Source organism: Podarcis melisellensis (genome assembly GCF_964234715.1).
Source record: "Podarcis melisellensis genome assembly, chromosome: 16".
Lineage (NCBI taxonomy): Eukaryota > Metazoa > Chordata > Lepidosauria > Squamata > Lacertidae > Podarcis > Podarcis melisellensis.
Window position 1 is genome coordinate 20,486,615 of NC_138533.1, and position 24,310 is coordinate 20,510,924.

The window sequence follows — 24,310 nt, forward strand, 5'->3', positions numbered from 1 at the left end:
TTTCCCCCCCTCGTTATTTCAGGTTTTTGGCAGAGAGTGCTGAGACGTGGAGCTTGAAAGTGGGAATCTGTGCCTAGAAATGTGGAGCATGTATAAATGAGCCCTAATCTCTCCTATCACGGCAGCCTAATGAAATGGCTGCTGCCAAGTGATAGCTGAGGGAGAGGAGTTGTTGTTCAGCAACATCTGGAAGGCTGTAGGTTCCCTGTCCCTGATCTAAAAGCTTGAGCCCTAGATGGCAACGCCTCTCCTTTTTTTACCAATTAGTGTTTGGTCTCAGAAGATAAATCACACCCACATGGATTCTGCAAGAGCACCCCGCAGTCTTGGCATGTTTGATCCTGTTGAAGACATCGACCCAATGAGAAGGCACGCCTTTCCACACTTCCCTGGGTGCCAGGTATTTTGCAACACATCTGGAGAGGCTGCTAACGATTTTTTGCTAGTGTTTTAGATGAGAAACGTTGTCTCCTCGGATTGTATTTTGCCAACTATTGAAACAGAAATGCAAGTTATAAAGCGCTGACAAATAGATATAGACCAGATATAGGTATAGATATATAGATACAGTGGTACCTTGGGTTAGGAACTTAATTCGTTCTGGAGGTCCGTTCTTAACCTGAAACTGTTCTTAACCTGAAGCACCACTTTAGCTAATGGGGCCTCCCGCTGCCACCGCACGATTTCTGTTCTCATCCTGAAGCAAAGTTCTTAACCCGAGGTACTATTTCTGGGTTAGCGGAGTCTGTAACCTGAAGCGTCTGTAACCTGAGGTACCACTGTATAGATAATTACAGTGACTAAGCAAATAGATATTGCTTATTTGCAGCAAGGTTTTCAAGCATATGCCTTCATCCGTTGCTCTGATGTGCATCAAAGGGTTTTGAAGTCAAGGTGAAAATTCATGGAACACTGAGTGTTGCATTTGCTGTAGCTGAGTGATATCAGGTGCTATCCTCCACATTGTGTCCATGTGATGCAAAGACATTGTGTGTGTGTGTGTGTGTACATGAGTGCACACATGTGCCAAATCAAGCTTTCTATTAACTATTGCTGACCATTTTGGGTTCTCTCAGTTTATCAGTTTTCCAATCTTAAACTTAGCTTGCCTCATTTCTGCATCCCTTTGTGAACTTAAAAAGGAGAAAGCGTTTTTTAAAATGTCCACATGGATGAAATGGTAAGACTGACCGGAAAGCTCAGGAACCAAGAAGACAAAAACTTTAAGAAAATAAATGGGGAAAATTATTTAGGAAACCAGTGTAAGTAGATGAAAACATTAGCAGGGTTTTAATAATGCTTGTAATGTAGCAATTACTATAGACAATAGGGTCAGATGCAAAATATGGATTACGAATTAATATGCAGTTGGAAATGTTGACAATAAGACCCATGGAGGGGGTGGTGAGAAGTGTAGAGCTTCAGAAAAATCTCTAAATGTGGACATTTACTTGGTATTGTTATACAGTGGTACCTGAGGTTCCATACGCTTCAGGTTATATACGCTTCAGGTTACAGACTCTGCTAACCCAGAAATAGTGCTTTGGGTTAAGAACTTTGCTTCAGGATGAGAACAGAAATCGTGCTCCGGCGGCGCGGCGACAGCAGGAGGTCCCATTAGCAAAAGTGGTGCTTCAGGTTAAGAACAGTTTCAGGTTAAGAACGGACCTCCAGAATGAATTAAGTACTTAACCTGAGGTACCACTGTAACTCCACACTTGTAAAATCAAATAAAAATTATTTGGGGGGTAAATAAAAAATTTAAAATACCTACATGGAAATGTGCATGCATTTCTCCTTTTGTAATGCAAATGTGTCCAATATATGCATTTCTACAAACAAATTGGCTCCACCCTTTCCATCAGTGATTGGTTCCCCTCCATTTCTGCATTAGTCATGGCCTCCCAGAAGTGATTAAAATTGGGTGCCTCAGAGGGAGAGGCCAGATAGTGAGACCCCCTACCAGTAGCTTGTTTGGAACCAGGGGCACTGACTTGGGCCCCAGGTTATGAGTGCCCAGCATGTGTGATGTGATGTCATGACATCACATTGGTACGTGACATCATGATGTCACTCACTGACTTCCTGTGGCACTGGAAGTCAGGTTCTGAGGTCTCACAAGGCCTGAGACAGCATCTCTGAAGTCTCATCAGGACTCAGACACGACTTCTGGTGCTTTGCAAGGCACTGGAAGTTGTCAGGGGCCCTGCAGTGTGGGTGCTCAGGCCCCCAGGGCCCCCTAGAGATGGTGCTCCTATTTGGAACCAACTATCATTTGATGCTTTTGAATTACGGTGCTAGAGGAGACTTTTGAGAGTCCCATGGACTGCAAGAAGATCAAACCTATCCATTCTTAAGGAAATCAGCCCTGAGTGCTCACTGGAAGGACAGATCCTGAAGCTGAGGCTCCAATACTTTGGCCACCTCATGAGGAGAGAAGACTCCCTGGAAAAGACCCTGATGTTGGGAAAGATGGAGGGCACAAGGAGAAGGGGACGACAGAGGATGAGATGGTTGGACAGTGTTCTTGAAGCTACCAGCATGAGTTTGACCAAACTGCGGGAGGCAGTGGAAGACAGGAGTGCCTGGCGTGCTCTGGTCCATGGGGTCACGAAGAGTCGGACATGACTAAACAACTAAACAACAATCATTTGATTCCTCCAATCTTAGAATTTGCTTCTCTTCACTGTCTCTGTTCCTTTCCCTCTTTCAGACTGTGACTATAAAATTCTAAGGCTGGTTTTTTTAAAAACTCAGCAATACAAATAAATAAACTTGCCAGCACCAGCCATGGTGAAACAAAACACATTGAAACGAACAGAGTCAATGGCCTCCTTTGCAGTGGGAATGACTTACAGCAGTCCCCATCTTGCTTGTAGAGCAAGAAATTTGAAACACTTAAAGGCAAAGGTACCTCCATCACACTTTGCAGAATAACATACCCTCCATCATTTCTCTGATGAAAATAGGGATGTCTCATTCCATAATGATAATTTTACTATTTCTACCCCAAACATCTTACTGGGTAGCCCCAGCCACTCTGGGCCACTTCCAACATATATAAAAACATACATAAAACATTTAACATTTTTTAAAAACTACATAGGATTGCCTTCAGACGGCTCAGGAGTCGGATAACTGAATACCCTCCAACACTTCTCCAATGAAAATAGGGACATCCTAAGGAAAAGTGGGACATTCCAATATCAAATTAGAAACCAGAATGGCTTCTCTAAATCCATGGAAAATAGGGACACTTGGAGGGTCTGGAATAATACATCAACTGAAATGCAGCCATCCTTTGAAATTTTCAGCTCTCTGAATTTTCCAGGGCAGTTCTTCAGCCAACTAAAGTGAACAAAGCTGCATATACTAGGGTAAAGTATGTTTAAATGTGCACATGTCAGTGAAAAACGACGTTAAAATGCATTGCATTGGGGAAAATTGCTTTGCACAGAAAAATAATTTTTATGATGAATGAGAACTCTTATGCAAACTGATGTAGAACTGTGGGGAATGGAATTTAAGATTAGAAAATGAGAAACCAAGAGGATCAGGGCTTTTCCCCCAACTGGAACACACTGGAACCTCTTTTTCTAGAAAAATAGCACTGAAGAGGAACTTAAATTGAGAGATTTTCCCCATCCCTACTTGTCATTCAAGAACATGATCAACAGGCAGGTTTTCTTAAAAATAAAAAGGACAAGAGCAGAGCTGGTGGTGACAGAAAAGAACACAGGGTACAAGCCAACCTCTAGGTGGTCTTTCCTATTTTCCTTCTGCACGTGGATGTACCTGTGCCTGGATCAGATGCCTCAGATGGTACCCTCTGTAACCTGACCCTGGAGTTGTCAAGGGAGAGTCAGTTTCCAGTCATGCGGCACTTCTAGAAGGTGATGAAACATACAAGATGCCCGGACAAAGGGGATGGGTGAGACAGGGGACCTGATACTGAATAACAGGTGATCTCCCGCCAAGGTTAACTGGTGCCGTTTACTTACCTGCTCAGGTGCGTAATAACAGTGCAAATGGAAGGGGGAAGAGAGATGATCAGGGCAGATTCTTCCATTGCCCAGGTATCCTGCAAGACTGACCCCACTCCTGAGCTATTGTTGGGCTCTTCAGTGCAAACACATCTGTGATTGATGAGTGGAGAGTATAAACACCTCATTAGTGCCGTAATTCACTGGTCAGGAGGATACAGAATCTGCTGCAGAGGCGAGGAGAAATAAAGAAAGGATTTAGACTACTTAGATAAGGATGAAGAAAGATGAGAATGGAGGGGAGCAAATGCAGCACAAATCATTCTGGGGAGCCATGTTGGCCTTAGAGGAGGAGGGGGGGAAATCCTCTTTAATTGCTGGTAATGGCTGAGCCCAGTTGGAGCATTTGATTAACACTAATAGATTTTTATGGGATCTTTCTCACTTTGCTCTCCGAGAGCCCCAAAGAAGGCATTAAATATTAAAAGTTAATGCTTTGGGGTTGCTCTTTCGAAAGATGCTCAGCAATAAGTTTTCCCGCAAGTTAGAAATTGAGAGAATGGATGAGCCATTTATGGGCTCTGGAGGAATGCAGAGGACGGGCGGGGCAGGGTAGGGATCTCAAGTGCCTCAGTGGATGCTTGCAAGTGGCTTGTCTCTTACGGGGCTTACACCTATTTTGCAGATAGGCAAATGGGCATTGAGAAATTATGTCCAAGGAGGCTGTCTCCCCCTCACCTCCAACTGCCTCACATTGTTGTTTAGTCGTTTAGTCGTGTCCGACTCTTCGTGACCCCATGGACCAGAGCACGCCAGGCACTCCTGTCTTCCACTGCCTCCCACAGTTTGGTCAGACTCATGTTTGTAGCTTCGACAACACTGTCCAACCATCTCATCCTCTGTCGTCCCCTTCTCCTTCTGCCCTCCATCTTTCCCAACATCAGGGTCTTTTCCAGGGAGTCTTCTCTTCTCATGAGGTGGCCAAAGTATTGGAGCCTCAGCTTCAGGATCTGTCCTTCCAGTGAGCACTCAGGGCTGATTTCCTTCAGAATGGATAGGTTTGATCTTCTTGCAGTCCATGGGACTCTGAAGAGTTTCCTCCAGCACCATACTTCAAAAGTATCAATTCTTCGGCGAGCAGCCTTCTTTATGTTCCAGCTTTCACTTCCATACATCACTACTGGGAAAACCATAGCTTTAACTATACGGACCTGCCTCACAGCCAACTGCTAATCAATTAGATCAATTGATCCACATCTCAGTGGTAGAGCATTTGCTTTCATGAAGGAGGCATGAGGTTTGAATGGAGACCCTCATGTAAAAGGCTATCAGTGGCAACCTGCCATGAGGGCAAAGGTATGCCTCCATGGTCTGAAAGCATCTGTTTGGGTCAGGGATGAGGTATCTATGACCCTTCAAATGTTTCCATACCTCAAGTCTAATCTGCCCCAGTCGGTATAGTCAACAGCCAGTGATGATCATCTTGGACTGGGGTATTGTTTAGGGGTTTTTGTTTAGCTCCACCCCACTCCACCCTGTGTTGATGGGCACTGCCATTCAAACAGTGCATGTGTGCTGCTTCTTGTGATTGACATATGGTTAATCTTTTTGTACCACCTCCCTGCTATTCATTTTGGAAGCCCTCCCTTTCTACTCAAATTCAGTGTAAGGAAGCTCCTTCTACAATATTCGCGTCATGAGGACTAGAGGTCTCATTATACAGTGGTACCTCGGGTTACATACGCTTCAGGTTACAGACACTTCAGGTTATAGACTCCACTAACCCACCCAGAAATAGTACCTCGGGTTAAGAACTTTGCTTCAGGATGGGAACAGAAATTGTGCAGCAGCGGCACGGCGGCAGTGGGAGGCCCCATTAACTAAAGTGGTGCTTCAGGTTAAGAACAGTTTCAGGTTAAGAATGGACCTCCAGAACGAATTAAGTTCTTAACCCGAGGTACCACTGTAGTTAGAACCAAGCTGAATAGCCCCTGGGGATTGAAGTGCTAGTTTTGGTCGTGTTTCCAAGGCACCACAAAAAAAGCCCCTTAGTCCTAATTTTTGGTCCCTCTTTGCATCTATCCATAGTCACTATTTTCCACACTGTTCCCCCTCCCCACTTCATCAGTTTCTCAGCCTTCACTTCATCCCTCCTTGACTGTTCAGAATTAGTAATCACATGGTGGGTGAGATGACATCACAGTGCAGTGCAACCAATCACATCTGCCTGGGTGGCGACATTACTAAGGGCAAATAAATCTCACTAGAGTGAGGGCAGTGCTTCCTGTAATGGTCACGTGGGCAGCTTCCACCAATCAGGAGTCACTCAACTATCCTTTGGGCTTTTCTCAAGAACCCCTGGGGAGAAAATGCTGGCAGGGATTCAGTTCTTTTGATTCCTGGCAATTCTTATTTGTGAGATCAATCCCTCATTTTGGCTCAGTACCCATCCTTGGCTGCTTCTCTCTTTGCCAGCAATAAGCTACATTTCCAGATGTTGTGGGTCATCAGGCCGTCCCAATGGACTTGGTTCCCCTTTTTCTGAGCTGTTAAGAACCCACTGGGATAAGGTTTGGCTGGTGTTTTCAGAATGTCAGATAGGCAGGGGCTGGAGATGGCCTCACAGCATCTATTTCGGAAACCCACTTCCTTGGAAAAGTTAAGGGCTTCCTCAATTACCGTTTAGCAATAAAACAGTCTTATTTGCTTAACAGGAATCGACTGCCCCAGTCCAAACCTCCTTCTACTCTCCTGTCCTCCCCTTCATTTCCCCTCATGTGCAATAACTATAGCTCTTCCTGATTGACCCTGAAGCTCTCGAAAAACCTTTTTACTTAAACATATATTGACCCCGGGCCTTGCCGCCTGGTGAATTATTTCACAGCTTGCAATCTAAAAGCCATAAATTAGGGCACAAACTCGCACCACTGTCCGCTAATGACAGGGATGTGAGGTGTTATCAATGTGGGCCACCCCAGGGACCTCCAAAATTCTGCTGGACCAGGGAGCTTTCCTTGCTTACCAGATTGTGTTGAATTTTCACGCCTCATTTTACTTTCTTTTTTGTACCACATGCATGATTTTGCATTGTATCAGCATTATGTGAAAGCTACTTAGGGATATGCTTGTTGCCCTGATGGAACAAGGGAAAACACAACTACATTATCAAGGATTGTTGCGCAATGGATCAACCCCTGGGTGCTCACTTGTGGGGTAACTCAAGGCTCCATCCTCTCCCCCATGCTTTTTAACATCAATATGAAGCCACTGGGAGAGATCATCAGGGCGGTTGGGCTGAGTGTTTACCAGTGTGCGGATGATACCCAGCTCTGCCTCTCATTTAAATCGGAACCAGGGTAGGCAGTGAACGTGACATGAGAGTGTCTGCAGGCAGTTGGAGGATGGATGGTGGTTAACAGATTGAGGCTGAATCCTGACAAGAGAGAAGTACTGTTTTGAGGGGCAGGCAGGTGGGGAGCGCTCCCTGGTCCGGAATGGGATAACTGGGACTCTAAACAACCACGTGCACAGCCTGGGGGTCATTTTGGATTCAAGTTGTCCATGGAGGTGCAGGCCAATTCTGTGTACAGGGCAGCTGTCTACCAGCTCCACCTGTGGCACCAGCTGAGGCCCTACCAGTGGTGGAGCTTCATGCTCCGGCACCAGGGGACGGAGAGCAGATGGGGGCAGTGCTGGTGCACGTCCCAGGGGCGGGGCACCCAGCACGGGCGGGGGGGCAGCCGCGATGGCACCCTACCGGGATCGCACTGCCGGGGACGGTGCGTCCCACCCCACACTCCTCTTCATTCACCAGTGGGCCCTAGCTGCCTGCAGGCTGTCCCGCCAGAGTGGTATTTTCTGGATATCTCCAGCTTGCATTCCACGTGAGGCTACATTTGAAGGCTACTTGGAAACTACAACTTATCCAGAATGTAGCTGCTAGAACCATATAGCACCAGTCCTAAAAGACCTACATTGGCTCCCAGTACGTTTCCAACACAATTTGTAGTGTAGGTGCTGACATTTAATGCCCCAAATGGCTTCGGCCCTGTATACCTGAAGGAGCGTCTCCACCCCCAGCATTCAACCCAGACACTGAGGTCCAGCTCTGAGGGCCTTCTGGCACTTCCCTCATTGTGAGAAGTGAGGTTACAGGGAACCAGGCAGAGGGCCTTCTTGGTTAAGGTTACCAGATGTCCCCGTTTCCAGGGGACAGTCCCCGGATTTGCAAACCAGTCCCCATACAAAATCCATTGAAGTTGAAAAGTGTCCCTGGATTCCTTGAAAAAAATCTGGTAACCTTATTCTTGGTAGTATTGCCTGCCCTGTGGAGTGCCCACCCATGAGATGTCAAGGAGGTAAAGAACTTCATAACCTTCTGTAGACTTCTGAAGTCAACCTGTATCAGGAAGCTTTTAACATCTGTTGTGTTCTTTTCTATTTTGTTTGACAGTGCCTAGAGTGGCTGGGGCAACCCAGCCAGATGGTTGGAATACAAGTAATAAATTCTTATGGTTATTGTTCTTATCATCATCATCATTTTGTTTGAGGTTTTCTGTTCCTTCTCCTTTCTTGAGTTTTAGGTGCAAGTTCTGCAAAATGAGAGTTTGTGTTAACTTTGCCAATATAATCAATATATAAAAGCTCTGTATGTGCCAACTTGATATTTAATAATTTAAACAATTTTTATTGCACTAGCCAAAGGGTTTGCAAAGAAGAAAAAGAAATCACCAATGGAAATAAGGTTCAAGAATTAGAGATGAACCAAAAAGGCAACCTGGCTTAAAACCTGCAACTTCTTGAAACCTTCACCTGAGAACGAGAAAGGAATCTGAAGGAAACTGACCATAGGCAGAAGCAAATTTGACTAAATGGCACCTTGTGCATCAGGGGTTTGAGGCAACGAAAGACTTAAAAGCTGGAACGATTGGGGGAAATGGTTGGCATTTCTAAAATTATTTCCATTTTAATCAGCCTAAATGCAGTATCAGGTAATGGTATTTTCGAGTTTTTATTCTTATAATTATTTTCAGTGTTAAGATTTCCAGGCTGATGGTGCTGCTCTCAAAGAAAATAGTAAACCATAAAACATTTTTTAAGATTAGAGATACTGATAGCCATACACAGGAACTGTTCTGGGTTGATGGTATTCTTTGTGCTGTACAGTATAAGACAGTCTGTGACTGTTTTTCTCCTCCCCAAGATCAAAGGGCGTTAGGCCCTTTTGGAATGAGATTTCAAAATGACCTAGAGACAGATGCAGCCTTGTCAAGGTGAAAATGGGTTCTTTTGAACTGTGGAGATAAGCAGTTTTCGCCTTGGTGGGGAAAAGGCACAAAACTTGGCTGTTCTCATCAACATCCATGCTATCTGATTGGACTATTTTGACTAGGATTATGCAGAAATGACGCAGGTGGCGCTGTGGGTTAAACCACAGAGCCTAGGACTTGCCGATCAGAAGGTCGGCGGTTCAAATCCCCGCGACGGGGTGAGCTCCCATTGCTCGGTCCCTGCTCCTGCCCACCTAGCAGTTCAAAAGCACATAAAAGTGCAAGTAGATAAATAGGTACCACTGCAGCAGGAAGGTAAACGGCGTGTCTGTGTGCTGCTCTGGTTTGCCAGAAGCGGCTTAGTCATGCTGGCCACATGACCCGGAAGCTGTACGCTGGCTCCCTCGGCCAATAAAGCGAGATGAGCACCACAACGTCAGAGTCGTCTGCAATTGGACCTAATGGTCAGGGGTCCCTTTACCTTTACCTTTACCATGTGGAAATATAGGTTGTGGGTCCTATAAAATATGTACCCTTTAAAGTGAGTTCTGAAGTTTCCTTCTTCCCCAAGCTTAGAAAAAGACCGTACAGGTCAGTTAAAAATGATTTACTTGCAAAGGTCAAATCCATGTGCTTTTCCATACAGCATTCAGTAAAGTTGCACAGGAAGTAAAGCTTGGCTTAGTTGCAATGGTGAAAGTTCCTAAATTATTGGTATAGGAACTCAAGAATGGCTGGTGAGAGCCATGCAGTCTGAGCTGGAGCAAATAGCTCAGAACTTCTTCACATGTTGGTCTTCTCAGGTAGGTGCAGGGAACAATGCCTTGATTACCTAGTCCCTCCCAATGTGAGCTAAACCTGGCAGGATAGCTTACTCTGTTGTATTAACCCTTTTGTGAAATAATTAGATTTATGCATGTTGGTTAGATGAGGCTGGTTATCCCACAACTTCTGTTTTACGTTAATCCACTTTATCAGATGCATCTCATGAACTGGAATTAGACTTTAAGGTGCTCATTATGGTCATCAATATCATCCTCACGCTGCTGTTTCTTAATCAATCCATCCCATGTAATCTGTCTTTGAAGTTATGAGGATATAGAATCCTGCCAGGAGCCTGATGGCTTCATAAAAACTGCTGCTGCTGCCACCTAGCAAGGATTGGGGTATTTTGGGGAAAGTCTTGTCAGGAGTTTTTGTTGTTATTGAAATTATTTTTTTTGTATCTTTATTTTTATGTGTATATTCTTCAGTTTGGTTATGTAGCTTTTGATGTATTTTATTTATTTTTATGGCTACTTTGCTATGTTCATAATTATGCAAATCTTTTCATATTGTAAGCCGCCCTGAGTGTGGAAAGGTGACATACAAATAAAATGATGATGATGATCTTAAAAATAGTGACGTAGTAATGAAACTTTTTAATGTACGAAATATGCTTAAATCTCCTCTAAAGTCGTATCAAAGCACTTTAAGATTATGTTGTGATTGTGGCCTGAATTGAATGTTTCCTCTAGCCTTTGTAGCCATCTGTACATCATGCATCAGGAGCTACAGCCAATCCCAGCTCTCTGGCTGGTGTGCCCTAAATGATACTTGCATCCGCAAACATGTGTTTGCTTTCACTAGGTGAGTTTTTCCGGCATCTGTTGGCCCTGGGAAGCCAGCCAACCTTCCTGGGTGCTGAGGATTTCAATTCAGCCTGCACAGCTCAAGAATCCCGATAAACTGTGAGATCAGCACCACCGCTTTGCCAGTATTTCTTTAACCTAATTGTTTCCAACCAGAGACAATCTCCACCATCGTTCAATCTGGATTCAGGCCAGCCCCAATCCTGAAAATCTGGAGCTGATTCAGCCGAGGGGCAGGGAATGGGTTGGAGACACCCAATAAACACCAGGCGATTTCTGCAATTTATAGGGCATCTGCTTTTCCCCTGCCCTTGCAATGCCTCTGCCCACCCCCCCAAAGGATCATGGAGAAGCCAACGTTTTGATCGTGACCTGGCACCTAGCAGTGAAAGCCACACAGCTCGCTTGTCCACATGACCCCCAAGAAGATGCGGGGTGTGTGTGTGTTTCTGTATTTGCGGCAGGGAGTGATTGGTTGAAACTGGTGCTCTGGGCCTTGGAAATTGAACGGCAGCCAGTTTTGTCTGACAGATGGGGTGAGCTCCACTTCCCTGTGACATTGCTGTTCAGGGGAAACAAAAGAAAAAGAAAAATCCTTCTGTAAGAACAATGGTCAGCAACAAGAACAACAAAGGTCTTTCACGCCCTTTAATAAAGACTATGTCAAAAAAAAGAGGGCAGCCCTCAGAACTCCGAGTCTCAGTGTTCACACCCCATAAATTGTGTTTATGCAGACACCCTCTTCATTTTTATTTTTTTAAAAAAGTGGTTATATTTTTATAAACTCAACATTTGCCGAAGCATCTGGTCTTACTTGGGTTCCTTCAAAGCCTGCCCCATATTAAATATTCCTGGAACTTGATGGAAAAAGCTCCTGGGCGGGAGGCAGGGGATAAAAAGCACTTAGGGAGTGTACTTTTCATTGAATCTGGTGGTTAAGTACTAACCACAAACACTATAATGCTTTTGTTAATAATTCTATTTATCTTTTTCAAATAAATAAATAAATCCAGATCTGGTCTTTGCAAGCCCACCATCATGGAGAATAGCGTCATTTTGAGTGACAGCTAAGCTGGGACAGCCAAATCCTTCAGGGGAACATGGAGAGACAAACTGGATGCATGCAGTGCTAATGTCAGAAGCCTGTAACCCACCATAACTGGAGATTCAAGGCTAGTAGTGCAGTAGTGCAGCTAGGTAATCTTATATTCTGGGTTTATGGAGCGGCAGATGCTGTTTAGGTGCTATCATGTATTACTTTGTTTGACCAAACTGCGGGAGGCAGTGGAAGACAGAAGTGCCTGGCGTATTCTGGTCCATGGGGTCACAAAGAGTCGGACACGACTAAACGACTAAACAACAACAACAACATGTATTACTTCACTTACATCAAAATTTGGTAAGCGTCATGGCTGTCACTGGACGAATAACTAAACCTTATTTTATGATTGCAAGTCATTCTAAACTGTTTTTAATATTGTTCTTAATGTTATAAACCACCCCTGGGACCTTAGGGTGAAGGAATGGCAATAAAGACACAAGCAACAACAATTCAAACTCAGATTACAGTTTCTGCCCAGAACCTTATTGCTCAAATCAGCATACAGTGGTACCTTGGTTTCCGAACGTAATCCGTTCCGGAAGACCGTTCGACCTACAAAACGTTCAAAAACTGAGGCGCAAAGGGCTGACTGCAAATTCAATGGAGAAAATTTGTGTGTGTGGGGGGGGGGTTCAGTGGAAGCTGTTCGACTTCCAAAGTGCGTTCAAAAACAGAAGCATTTACTTCCAGGTTTTCGGTGTTTGAAAACAGAAACGTTCTGCTTCCAAGACATTCAAAAAGTGAGGTACCACTGTAGTACATAGCAAAGCAAGGGTTAAATACACAACAGATGCTATGCATGGCCAAGCAAGCTAAAATGTTGATCCAATGAATGCAGTCCTATTTTAAAGGAGTGGGCCAGACACAGCTTTGGTATGGCAAGCAGGAAGCATCCTTCAACGAGACTAGAAAGATGGATTCTCCTTCCATGGTCTCAAGCCACCTGTTCATGCCTACGCTGGCATCTTCATGTCCTAGAGGACTGGGGAGGACCTACAACGATGTAGAAATTAGCCATTTTAGTAGCATTTCCCCAAGATGAGCATTCACACTTTATAATAATGTGGGTGCTCTTTGCGGGATCGTGCGTGGTGCTACAGTTCCCAGGGAACTTACTAGTAGAGAGGGGGCTGGCTTGCCTCTCAGTGTTATTATTTGGAGGTTCACGCCCAACCTCAGTAATCAATTTTCTTGCTGAGAGGCGGGGCCAGCCCCATTTATAAATAGGGGTTGGAGCCGACGATAGCCAGGCAGAGCCAGTTGGCTCTGGAGATTCACCTTCCCTACTCTCCCTATGTTTAATGTTTTCTTGTTTGCAGGTTAACTATTTCTTCCTGTTTAGTGGGTGCTGCTATGGTCTTTGACTGGTTGCTGTTGAAGGACTAGGAAGAAATGTCCCTGCATTGGCAGGTTTTGTTTTCTCCATAGCAGTTCATCACAACTTTGGCTGTTATGGCCTTGGGTGGAATCCTTTAGTCTTTTCTTCCCTATAATTGGGGGGGCATGGGCATGAAGTGCTGATTCATGCCCCACCCCCCGTGGCAGCGATTCCAGGGTCCCCTCTTAAAGGGGTTATATAATCGGTGTCACTGGCCATACACAGAAAGGTTGTCAGTGAACTACCCTGCATGTGGGGATATGGGCTGGGCTGCCTGCTACACTTACGGCTCACAGAGCACCCCCATATCCCATTTACCCTGATGTGCCCCAGTTCCCCTAGCTGGGGGGCTGGGAGGGATACACACCCAAGGTCTAAGCCAAGATCTTCCTACATTTGGAAGTTTAATAAAGTTGTGTCCTAATTTTTCATTCCACAGCGTTGTCTTGTGATCCCCGGGGGCTGGGGGTGTTGCGCCTGGTCACACAAAATATGTCGGTTGTGGCTTTCCCACAACTGGTTGCTTGTACCACTCTCCCTTTGCTTGTTCCTGCAACAGCCGCACAGGTGATCCCACCCAATCATGAATCACGCAATGAGCAAGATGCCGTCTCAAGGCTCTGTAACTGGAACTAGCTACAAAAGGACATCAGCAAAGTAGGGGAGGGATGAGTATGAGCAACCTCAACGCCTGTTTGTTGGGGTGCTGAAAAGTGAAGGCATTTTGCAGCCCTACCAAAAATATTTTGCAAAAATGCAGAGCTGTTTGGGCTTAGCTCTCATAATTTAACAGCAAACTGAATTACGGCAATAGTTCGAATCCTACATTGGGCAGTAAAACACCAGCATAAATGCACCCTGAACTAGTGGACACCAACTTCCTTCAGTATAATCCATGGAGATGATGGGGTTTCTAATGCTTTAAGTCAGGGACTTGTCCTTCTATGGAGATTTCCATGCTCTGCTTTCATACGCAGCAAGAGCAGCCTCTGAAACATCCTGTGCCATCGTTTCCTTTGATAGCTTATTGCACTCATGAATAGTTTTCTTCCAGGAGCTACTCTTCCAAAATCCCTCGGGCACTGACACAGCCCTAGCTTGAGTCAGGCCTCTCTCCTTCTTGTCTGTGACACCAGCTCAAATAGCCCTGTACCATCTCAATGCTTTATTCGTATCAGATGTTCACGACCTCGTAAAATATGTCTCCTTCCCTGCCTACCCCCTTTTCTTGGCGCGTGGAGATCTATCACCCCTCTTGAATCACCAGGATTCCCCTAAGGCCTTGCCTCATTCGGATCTGCCCTTGACATCAACCTCTGTCCTCTCCAGAGCCTCCTTTTAATAAGAGAAGCCAACCTGTTGTGCTCGATGCATTAGACAGGCGACCTCTGGTAGGTGAGATGAATTATGCAGGTGACCTCTGGCGGGTGAGATGTGCCACTCTGGAACCTCTCCACACCTGCTCTTGTTCCAGAGGTAGCGAGAAAGGAAAGAGAGGGAGAGTCTACCATGTGTAGAAAGGTACATGGTGGTTGGTTGGGGAGGGGAGGGGGAAGGAATTTGCTTCGTTTAAATGAGGGGTCTCTGAATGCAAAAAGGCTTGTGAGAGACGACAATGAGAATTTGGAGGAGGGCAACTTTGGAGTTCCCAGTTCCTTTGCAGTTTGCACCCTCTAATCACAATGCTTTGGCACAGCTTATCTATAATTTGCCCTGACTGAGGATACGTAGTAATCTCTGTGTGGCTTTAGATGAACCACTTAACTTGGGAGACCACCCAGTAAGTAGACAGCAGCAGGAGGAACAGGAACCAGCTTTGCTGGGAATGTAGGCCTTGGGTGCAATCCCAGCTCAAGTACACTTCCCCCTTTTATGCTCCTTCTCTGTCATCACAAAGAGCCAGATCTAAGTTATGAAGCAGTTTGCCCAAACTAGACTATTGGAGGTGCTGGGGAGAGGGTGGGTTGCCTAGCCAGAAGTCAAGAGGGCATTGGACGTGGCCTCAGATAGGTAGCAGCCTTATTAGAAAAACAAACCAACAAACTGAAACTGACACGGGGACAAATAGAAGAAGATGCCTTCACCCCGGTATGGTTACCCTTGGTCACATACACAGCCCAACAAGACAACAAGAAGAACCTGCCAACAGCATTCAAATCCAGCACTCACACACGAAAACAAATTTCTTTTTTTTATTATTCAAAATTATAACAAGACATATTATCCAAAAACATATCATCCTTGTCCCTCCCCCCATTTTTCCTCCCTCCCCCCTCCCACACAAAACCCACCCACCCTCACCCCACCCCCTAACTTCCCTCAGTTCCAGTCTTTGGTTTCTCTAAGAATGCTGTTTTCTGCATGTTACAAAGTTCTATAGATCCTTAAACTATTGAGCTGATTATTATCAATAAAAAGTTCGTGAATGTTTATTCAAAACCTGCCAAGGAGTCCAGTTCGCTTTGTTGAGTCTTCAGATACTTTGTAAAGGGTTCCCATTCATCCTTAAAGTCACAGTTATCCTTGTCCCATAGCTTATATGTCAGTTTTGCCAGTTCTGCATAGTCCATCAATTTTTCTTGTCATGATTCTTTAGTTGGGGTTTCTTCAGTCTTCCATCCTTGTGCTACCACGAAAACAAATTTCACTACAGCCAGACAAAGACAACCAACCACACCCTAGGCCACCCCCAACCTCTCTCAACACCAAAGAAACACAAGCGATAGTAAAGAGAACCCAAACCAGTGACTCTGACACAAAACCCCACACATACACTAAGTAGAACAGAAGCATTGCCACCTGCCCCTGCCCCATTCACCATTCCCCCCTCTACCTCTTCCCCCTTTTCTTCCCAATGTAACACTAATGTCTCAAGAAATGAAATTGATCTATAGAAAATGTAACTTGAAAAAAGAGACATTGCGCATACTTTTGTAAACCAAGAAATCTTTAATAAAAATAGATTTTTTAAAAAAAGGAAATGTCCACACCTGGCTAAGGCCAATGCAAACTGACCCTATCTATACCACCTGGAGCTAACATGCAAATGAAACTTTCAAACTTCCTGAATGTTCCCATGCAGTTCTTTGCTTGAACTTTTTTAAAAAAATGCCTTTTGGAGGGTCACCTGAACCTTTATATCCCACCTTGATTTCCAAGTTCATCTGCAGGAACATCACGTGTCATTCCCTGGGTTGGCAAGGCTCATTTCGCAAGAAACTGAGCTTTCACTGTCTTCACTCCAATCCTGTGGAACACTCTGCCACTAGAGATCTAGCAGGCACCTTCTGTCCAACTTTAAGAGCCTGCTGGAAAACTATGCAGGCAATTAAGAATACATCCTTCCACAATGGTTAATTGAAGTATGTTTATAACTTCTTAATATGGTTTTTATTGCACGGCTATATGTTTTATTGCTCCAAACCACTTTGATGTGTCCTCCCCCCCCCCCCGGCATTATTTAATTAAATAAATAATTCTGCAAATTGGTTGCATTTTGTATTTTCTAAATAAATGTGGGAACAGGTTGGAATGGACATGGGTGGAACACATGTGGAAGCAAGATGGATTGCAAATATTTATTTGTATCAAAGATTTGCATATCACTTATTCACAGTTGTTGCTAAGCAGCCTACAAGGAGACCCAATGCAAGAAGACTAAAAAGAGTTAAAACTATAGAATCAGAATTCAGTTTAAAAGCCTGCTGGAATTTAAGTCTTCAGAAGGTGCTGGAAGTTCAGTGGGTAGAGGGACTACCTGGCTTTAACTGGATGGGAGTTCCATAACATTGGGTCCGCAATGCTGAATGCACAGTTCCTGGTAGAGCCAAGCTGTGCATCTGAGCCATAAGGATACACTAAACAGTGATTTCCCTGAATACCTCAGTGATTGAGCAGGGATATAAGGCAGCTGGTTGTTTTCTGGACTGGAGGCTGGATGTGGGAGCAGCAGAAGCAGAGAGATGGGTGGGGTTGTCATGGAATTCTACTCAATATTGATCCAGAGCAGATTCCAATGTATAGTTAGCAGAGTAAAAACTTAAACACATTGTGGGATTCCCAAAAAATAGACCAGAGGCAGTTGTATTTCATCCAGCAGAGCTTCACTGCTACTGAAGGCAAATGAGCATAATGGTAAATCCAATACATTCAGTATTGGCACAGTCCATGAAAAATCCAGTTGCAGTAGACTTAACTTAAACTTACAATAACTTATAGTAAGACTAAACCTTAGCATTATAGCATATTATATACAGAACACCACACCAGAAGGAAAAGAGATAGAAAGTGAAACTCAGGCGCTTTCTGGCCCTACTTTTACAGTCAGCATGACCTTGACTTAAAGCGGTAACAGAACCAGTTTAAGGCAGCTGTACTCAGCTTCTCTGAAGGAATAACCCAAACATCACGAACCTTCTGCTTGTTTCTTTCACACAGAGAAGCTTCCAGAACCCTCTTGAATTAATAAGAATAGGAAAGATCTCTACACATCAGATCAATACTTTCTGCTTTAAGAAATGCAAACTGACAAAGGTTCCCATCCTACAATTGGTGGACATCACAGAAGGTGGTCGAGAACTGCATAACTCATAGAATAATGGAATTGCAAAATTGAAAGGGACCCCAAGTCAACCCCCTGCAATGCAGGAAACACAGCTAAAGGATACCTGGCAGATGTCCATCCAACCTCTCTTTGAAAACCTCCAACAAAGGAGAGTCCACCACCTTCAAAGGGAGTCTATTCCACCATTATGAATATGGTGAAATTGGGATTGTGGGGTTATGGGTTTTCTAATTATTATTACGTATTTTGTGTTTTCATTTTGTATTTTTATGTTGTGATCTCTCTGAGATCTTCAGATGAAGGGCTGTTCACAAATCTATCATCTGTCTATCTATCTATCTATCTATCTATCTATCTATCTATCTATCATCTATCTATCTATATCTATCATCTATCTATCTATCTATCTATCTATCTATCTATCATCTATCTATATCTATCATCTATCTATCTATCTATCTATCATCTATCTATCTATCTATCATCTATCTATCATCTATCTATCTATATCTATCTATCATCTATCTATCTATCTATCTATCATCTATCATCTATCTATCATCTATCATCTATCTATCATCTATCATCTATCTATCATCTATCTATCTATCTATCTATCTATCTATCTATCTATCTATATCTATCTATTTATCTATCTATCATCTATCTATCTATCATCTATCTATCATCTATCTATCTATCATCTATCTATCTATCTATCTATCATCTATCTATCATCTATCTATCATCTATCTATCTATCTATCTATCTATCTATCTATATCTATCTATCTATCATCTATCATCTATCTATCTATCTCTATTAATTAAAACAAAAGAACTACCATGCTGCTTTAAACAGTCATGGCTTCCCACAAAGGATTCTGGGAGCTGTCATTTATTATGGCCCTGAGACCCCTAGGAGACCCCTACTCCCCTCTCAGAGCTATAAATTCCCAGTGTGGTTTAACAATCAATCTCTAACCCCAGAGATCTGTGGTTCTGATCCCACAGTACCAAAACAATTGCAGAGCATTGGCACAAAAGCAGTGTTTGCAATACGTGGTTTGTGGTTGTGGATCTCTGTGTGTGCTTCACAGGATTTCTTCCCAGCTTCTATCGTTCTAATTAAAATAATTAATCAAGGAAGCAAACAAACAAGGCCTGGGAAGGGGGTCAGGTGACCAAGAAAAGGAAGCGATGCATTGTGGGACTCCAGCCCTTCCTCCCCCTCCCTTCTCTCAAGAGCTTTTGTGTTTGAAATGATATCTATTTCTCTTTGTGACAGCACACCCTGACTGCTGCCTTGACGTTCTCCGGAGCTGACATCACGACCAGTATGACACTGATGCCTTTGGGCACAAATCAGAGTCGGTTTGCTCCTGTCCCTCTGCGCCGCCGTACAGCGCCTGTAGCACCTCCGAGGGTCCCCCCCCCCAGTGCTCCGGTGGGGGAACAGAGGGAGCGCAAGGGCCCTGATGGAAACCAGGAAGCAAAGAGGCATTTGCCAGCTTGCTAGCCTGGCTCCTAAATGCTTGCATCAAGATCCCTTTTCAAACACACATTTCTCTTCCCCAGTGCATTTGCAAAGGCTGGTTTCTGCTCTCTGAAATCTGTGGGGAGATGCTAGCTTGGGCTGGAAAACAACTGCCTAGGCTGTATGATCAGATCAGCTGCTATTAGCATCAGGAGGGTGCTAATAATTCCCGACTTCCACGCTCATTACCTGTCACCGGGCTTAAGTCAACAGCAAGAAAGTTGGAAAGCTTTAGGTTGTGTTGTGGGAGGTGGGGGTGGATTTGGCTTTGGTTGCCAACTCCCCAAGGGACTATGTGTCCCCTAAGTCCATGATCTGTCAGAGAAGAAAGGATGGAGGCAGGATCCAATGAAAGCAAGGCAGATCTTTATTTTTCTGCTGCAACAGAGTCCCAGACCCCTCTCTTTGCAAGGTTTTGAGAGAGAAAGACCAAGAACAAAGTGTGCAGGAACCTTTAAAGACTTTAGATTATGCCCAACCCCTTAGCCAAAGACCATCCTAAAAGGATCATACATGCATCACAGAAATAGGAGGTCTACCACAGAAATTTGAGTGTGGCTTCTCTCCTGTCTGCCAAGATACCTGATAACATTTTACTGATTGCATTACCTGGGCAGTCTGGCCATTATATTGAGATGGTAAATACCTTAGTTCTTGAATCCACGTCACAGGCATACCCTATTCATACACAAAATATGCCCTTAAGACAATATTTGTAGGATTTCTAAGGGGGGGGAACTATTGGGAAAGATGTCTCCAAGGTATCTCCTTCTCTAGAGGAAATATTTAGAATAATTAGGAGAGCCAAGATGGCTTTTTAGAATTGTTCTGTGTGCTAAAATAATGTGTAGTATTCTCAGGGAATGTTTTGAAGGGTGAAGGATCTGTTTTCTGTGGAGTGTCTGTCTGCTATGTGGGTGTACACTAAAAAATTTATAAAAGTTGGAAGCTGGCAAAGGTGGTCTTTGGAATGGCATCATGTGGGTACTGGGTGTCTTGGACAGCACAGCACACCAAGGGCCCCTTTGTGCACTTAGGGTATGTGGGGAGCTGATAGGATAGCTCTTAGCACTGGTGGGTGGTGCCATTGGGGCTATTGGTACGGAAGACAAGGAGGTCAACAGTAGGTGGAGCCAGAGCCTGCATTGGTTGGAGTCAGAGACTGCATTGTTGCATTGTCATTGCTGCCCTTAATGACTTGGGACCAGTTTACCTATGAGAGCACCCTACCTTAGATATGTCAGTGGAACTGGCACCGTTACAGGTGTCACACCATTCCTGTTCCGCATTTGTAAGAACTCAACCTTTTATTGTGGTGGCACCTACACTTTGGAACTCCCTGCTTATTGCCATTTGGGCATCTCCCCAGACAAAATGTTTAGATATTTAGGACGTTGATGTGAGTTTCAACCGGTTTTTTAAGCTTAGCTACTTGAAAGTTAGAGGGACGCGGGTGGCACTGTGGGTTAAACCACAGAGCCTAGGACTTGCCAATCAGAAGGTCGGCGATTCGAATCCCTGCAACGAGTTCAGCTCCTGTTGCCAACCTAGCAGTTCAAAAGCACGTCAAAGTGCAAGTAGATAAATAGGTACCACTCCGGTGGGAAGGTAAACGGTGTTTCCGTGCGCTGCTCTGGTTCGCCAGAAGCAGCTTAGTCATGCTGGCCACATGACCCGGAAGCTGTACGCCGGCTCCCTCGGCCAATAAAGCGAGATGAGCGCCGCAACCCCAGAGTCGGCCACAACTGGACCTAATGGTAAGGGGTCCCTTTACCTTTTACTTGAAAGTTATTGCTGTTAATTTTCCTTTTGGAGTTTTTAAAATCTTTTTTGTAAACTGCTTTGAGGTTGTTGTTGTTTTTTTTTAAAAAAACCCATGCAATCAAGCAGTGTATAAATTTTATGAAGTAAGTAACTAATAAGATGTACCGGTATATTGTACTACACGTTGCTTTAAATGGCTGTAAATTCTTTCAGAGTCAGTGCCTGCTGTTCATGCTTTGGGATCCGCAGGAAGAATATGGAAAGCTGCCTCATACTGAGTCAGACCATTGGTTTATGTACCTCAGTATTGTCTGCACTGACTGGCAGTGACTCTCCAGAGTTTCATAAAGATGCTTTAACCACTGTGCTACAGCCCTTCCTTTATGACACAGGAATGTATTGAGTCAGAACATTGGCCCATCCAGCTCAGAATTGTCTACACTGACTGGCAGAAGCTCTCCAGGATTTGGGGTAGTGGACATTCCCAACCTGGAAATGCTAGGGGTCAAACCTGGAATCTTCTGTATGCAATGCATATGCTCAAATCACTGCATTGCAGTTCTTCCGTTCAGACACAGGGACACAGGAAAGTACCTTGGTCCATCTATCTCAGTATTGTCTACACTGACTGGCAGTGGCTCTCCAGGGTTTCTGGCAGGGAGTCTTTGCTTGGAAATGCTGGGAATGGAAGCTGGGACCTTCTACATGCAAGGCAGATGCTCTACCACTGAGCTGCAGCCCTTCCCCATATAGTATTTTTGAAATACCTGTGTAGTAATGTGCTTTTCATTGAATCAGATACTTGGTCCATCTATCTCAGTACTGTCTACACTGTCTGGCAGCAGCTCTCGAGGGTTTCAAATAGAGGTTTCTCCAAACTCAACAATGCATGTACTCTGTGACTGAGCAACATTTCCCCATGTTATATTATAATTAGTATAATTGCTAAGGAGGTAAAGGACTACTTAGGAACAGCCTCACACATGCAGGTTCTCTCCTGAAAACAAGAAGACTAAATATTCACCACTGTCCTAGCTGCAGGACACACAACCAAGTGAACTCCTCACTCTTCAGCTGAGTTGTTCAAACCCCACCCCCACCCCCTTAGATGTAGTCTGTGGTTTGTCAAAGAACTTGAAAGCAACATGAGCTTTTTCTTGTCTTTTTTTTGAGGTGGACAATAAATCCTAAGGCATCCATCTGCTCTGGTGCATGAAATAATTCTTGGGCATGAGTCCATCAAACCAGCTAGGCCACTGAAGAGATCATCTATGAGATTCCATCAGCTTGACCTTGATTGAAGTCCCTAGGCTCTTAATTACATCCTAAGGCTTTGATGAAGACTGATCTATTGGAGAGAGAGAGAGAGAGAGAGAGAGAGAGAGAGAGAGAGAGAGAGAGAGAGAGAGAGAGAATGAATCTCATCCATGTGGTGGGATGGGAAAATCTTTAGTTTTTAATGATACAGGGAGAGTCAAGGGTACCACATGGCATCTAGGCATCATTGCTTCCTCTCCAAAGTCACTGTCAGGCAAAAGCTGCCTCTGGGTTCCATCGTCAAGCCATAGGACTAATATGGGAATGTAAGAAGCCACCCTACACCAAGCCAGACCATTGGTTCATCCAGTGGCGTAGTGCAGGTTGCCAGTGCCCGGGGCCACACAGTTGGGAGAAAGGGAAACGGACAGAGTACACATGCACATTCAACTGCTTAACGGCATCCGTGTCACCCAGGTGGTTTCAGCCGCAGAGATAATATGAGTTGTTCCATTGTCTGGAGAGGTCACTTCCTGGTTTGCATGGAGAAGCCGTTTTCAACAGAGCCTAGTGATGGAAGCATGCAGCTGTATTGAGGCACTGCTGGGTGTTGAAAATTTGCACCCTCTAACAATTTTGCACCCAGGACAACTGTTCCTTTGCCCCCTCTCCCATGTCATGCCACTGCATCCATCTAGCTTAGGATTGTCTACAGCTGTTTTCTGGAGTTTGGGGCAGAAGTTCTTTCCATCCCTGCCTGGAGATGCCAGGAATTGAACCAGATGCTCAACTACCATTTTTCAGCTGTTCCTTAGAAGTAAAATATGTTCCCAGTCTTCATGGTTCTAAAATAAAATAAAGAAGCTTCCTTATATTGAAACTGACCATTAGCTCACCTAGCCTAGTATTGTCTACACAGACTGGCAGCACCTTTTAGACAGGGGACATTGCCAGGAATTGAACCTGGAACGTTCTGCATGTAGAGCAAATTCTCTACCATTGAGCCACTGCCTTTCCCCTAAAGAAGAGGGGGTTGGGGTTGGAAGAGAGATTGCTTATGAAACCACTCTAAAAATTGTATCTGTGTCAGGGTAAAAGGACTCTCAACCCTTAATGAACTACAGTTCCCATGATTCTTTGTGGGATGACATGGTACAATCCTGCTTTAAATTGTTGTAAACAAAATGTGCCCTTTTCCCCTTATGTGGTATCCAAGAGCCCATATAGAGTCCTTACGTGAGTTCCCTATTGGTAGGAGAAAATAACAGAAGCCAACTAGAGAATACTGAGAAGTAAAGCAGCTAGTAAGCCTGTGTTAGAGGACATTCGGCACAGAAACATGTGTGTATACCTTTAAGAAGTTTCTGGGATTAATTGGCTGCAGGTGACCGTTGCTATAAAGGAAAAAAGCTGAGTTTTGTTGCCTTGCCTGCAGGAATAACATCCACCAGAGCTTGTGTTTATTTGTTTAGTAATAAAGTCTTTGTTTTTCCGTTTGGTGTTTTTACACCTATGTCTCCTGGAGTCACTCTGTCCTCTGCCACCGGCTGGCATCCCCCTCCAATAGGTTATGGGCCCAGTCCCCAGTCTTGAGTGGGCAGAGACAGAGCGTGAAAAGAACCCAGAGACTGGAAGCAACTCAGCGTTTCTCAAGCAGCTGGCTGTGTGAAGGCATCGGCAGGGAGTGTCTGTTTGGGACCAGGAGCCGAACATTTCTTCAAGCCACGTGTGAGTAAGAACTGAGTGGAAAGCTGAAGGCTGGGTGGTGCCATGGCTGGACTTGGAGCTGGAGCTCAAGGGGGAGCTTCCTATTTTCCAGTAGAGA